Source organism: Anneissia japonica, unplaced genomic scaffold, assembly GCF_011630105.1.
Source record: "Anneissia japonica isolate Jap-2015-1 unplaced genomic scaffold, ASM1163010v1 scaffold1065_len1792383_cov172, whole genome shotgun sequence".
Classification (NCBI taxonomy): Eukaryota; Metazoa; Echinodermata; class Crinoidea; order Comatulida; family Comatulidae; genus Anneissia; species Anneissia japonica.
The window spans coordinates 42,869-46,179 of NW_022684135.1; positions in this window are offsets into that span (position 1 = coordinate 42,869).

Here is a 3,311-nt window from a genome sequence, read left to right on the forward strand (position 1 = left end):
ATAATAATAATAATAATAATAATAATAATAATAATAATAATAATAATAATAATAATAATAATATAAAATAGGATATTTTGTCATACAGTACATGTAAATAAAATAATACAGGGTATTTTTATATAAATTCCGGTGACAATAGGCTTATGAAATACTTAATTGTAGTTAAAATAAATTGTTAGCTTTATTTATATTGCAGTTTCCTTGTGTAGAATGCATATATCTTGTGATTGTTTATTTTATTTGTTACAAAGATGAAAAAACAAAACAAATAAATAAATAGATATTGAAAACAATTATATTTATATAGGCCTTGCATTGAATAAAAAATAAGGATAATAATAATGAATGTATTTTATTATTTTCTGTATGTTTGTATGCTAGATTACCGGGTAGTTGCCCTTGAACAGGACTCACCATTTGGATCTTAGTTAATTTACAAGTCATTGTGTAGAATGCATATATCTTGCGATTGTGTATTTTATTTGTTACAAAGGTGTAAAAACAAACAAATAAATACATATATATTGAAAACAATTACAGTATATCGATATAGACCCTGCATTGAATAAAATATAATGATAATAATAATGAATATATTATATTATTCTCTATGTATGCATGCTAGATTACCGGGTAGTTGCCCTTGAACAGAACTCTCTATTTGGATCTTAGTTTACTTTATGAACTCGGACGCTTTATTCTTTCAACGAATTGATCATGTTTTGAATGTTATACTGGACTGTAATAAAAGGATCTTTCACGTAATACGTTATGACGTTGTCTTTAGATATGAATTTGAAAAAGTAATACATTTTATGTAATTCAAACGAAAAACTTCTAATATGCAGTTATTTTAGGCCAGCACCTGCAGCTCACAATATATAATAAATTGGTATATATTATCTATCTTAAAGCTTGAATTATATAATGCTTCTATACTGATCATATCTTCTGATTGTATGATATACATCACAATAATATGATTTTGTTTAAGAAATCGTTTTACTGTATAAGCAAAATATTCGTATATAATTTACATTTGAAGTCACACTGGATAGTAGTGTATTGGATTGCGAAGATGACTATAATTTATTAACGGTATCCATCGTAAAAACACTATATGATTTTATAACATTATAGAATGGTTGTTTCCTATGGTCTTTCATATAAGTTCATAAAAATTTAGAAACCTGATTGACAACTAAAGTCAGTAAGCGTACCATTCGAATTCATAAAAAAAATAATATAATCAGACATTTATAAATAAAAACTACAACTGTTACTGGGTCATATACATGTCCCATATACATATTACAAGTTTGTATAATGTCAAGACAGTAGTTCGGCTATATCATCATAACGTTCAATCCGTTTCTAAATATATATATATATATTTTAATAATGATCGACAATGTTATCATATGTTAAAATTTGTTTCTGCAACATGTTTGTATTTATGTTTGATTCCATAATTTGAAGATTTTCTTTTAGAATTCTACAAAATACGCATATATTAATTTCTTGCATATTTCAGTTGCACAAACTCAAAATTAAAGAAAATACCGATTTTCAGAATCCGTAGTGAGCGATAAAGTCCGCAATGGCAATAATTTGTGTTGTTACCATTAGCTATATTATTTCTATCATTATGAATTATTATTGATTATGATTTATGGATGAAGAATATGACTTTTCTATTTTTAGGCCTAAATATTTTAACATACAGTACATTATGTAAAGACAATTATCTAACAAATTATTGCTGAATTAGGCCTATGCCTTTTTAATATTGTTTGCGGAAAACCATGATTGCCAATAATAACTTGTCATAAAATTTATTTCTGTAGATATAAGCATTGCAGATATATTACCATTTCATATGTTTGCCCCAACATTTTAAGAAATATCTGGATATACATTTGGTCTCATGGAACAATTGAATTAGAGGATATATAAACGTATGTTTTCTGAGCAGTTTGAAACCAAAGGTATTCAAGTAGACCAAAGCGTTTATGGTGATTTTGTGCTTTTCTTTTAAAATTTAAAACAAAACAAAATGTTGTCAAAGGACACAGAGATCAAATAAGTTTTCCAGGCACTTTGATTGTGTAGCCCCACGTTGTGTTCTACCACCATGCCATAGGGAAAATTTCTTTCAAGCAGTGTAACAATTCCATCTTACATTTTATGCAGTAGCCACCAGTAACATTTACTGTCTACTAGACACATTTAATGGCTTATGACTTAGTATTTTTAATTGTCTCTATATTACAAAATTCATTTGACATCGATATTGCGTATATTTATTGTGTTCTTACTTTCGTTTTTATTGACTTGAATCAGTGGCGTAGCTAGGTGTTAAAGGGGGACGGCACACGGGGGGGGGGGGGCGCTGCAATGGGAGAATGAGAGTAAAAAAATAAGCATTTATGTATTTCGTCAGGCATGAATTTTTTTCCAGTTAATAAGAAGAATCTGAATGTCGTTTTTATTGGCAAATTTATAGATTGTGATTTCTTGTAATTCCATTTCGACTGTTTTCTCTTGTTTTTTTTTTTTTATCCTATTCTGTAATGTCTAAATGACTAAAGTTCATCCTGCAATATCTCAGATCCACGATTGGAAACGCGAGACTATCTGCTTTGGCACTACTTAGTATTGAGCGTGATGAAGCAGACAACATTGCTAACTTTGATCATGTTATTAACTTATTTGCTGATGCAAAAACACACACAATTCAGTTGCGAGTTTGAATAATGTTAAAAATTCAGCAACTTACAAGACTCTGCTATAAGATAAATTTAGAGAATAAGAATACTAAGATGTATGAGATAAATACAACAGCCTTACAAATTAGCACATATGGTAAAGTTGTATACAAAGTTCCGAACATCGAATAATGCGGTTTCAATAGTAAGAAACAAGGGTGGCGTCAGGCCCCTCTGCGGGGATAACTGCGAGCTCACCCCCTCCCACCTCCCCCTTCCCCACGTCGGGTAGAAAAACCATAATTCGTTGGGGAGAAAAAAATTATATGTATTTTGTACATATTATTAGTAGACACTAAAATAGATTAAATAAGCCTTTGAAACCCATAAATAGTCAGCAAATTTTGGGGGGCTTCGGTCCCCGATACAACTTTTGGAAGATTTAAAGCGACGCTCGATCACGCTCACTTTGCTCTCGTCATGGAAATCTTCCCCCTCGTCGGGGCATCGCACCCCCCCCCCGGACCTCGGACCTCCCCTCATGCAAATCCTGGCGCCACCCCTGGTAAGAAAGAACATATGAGAGCTAGAATATAATAG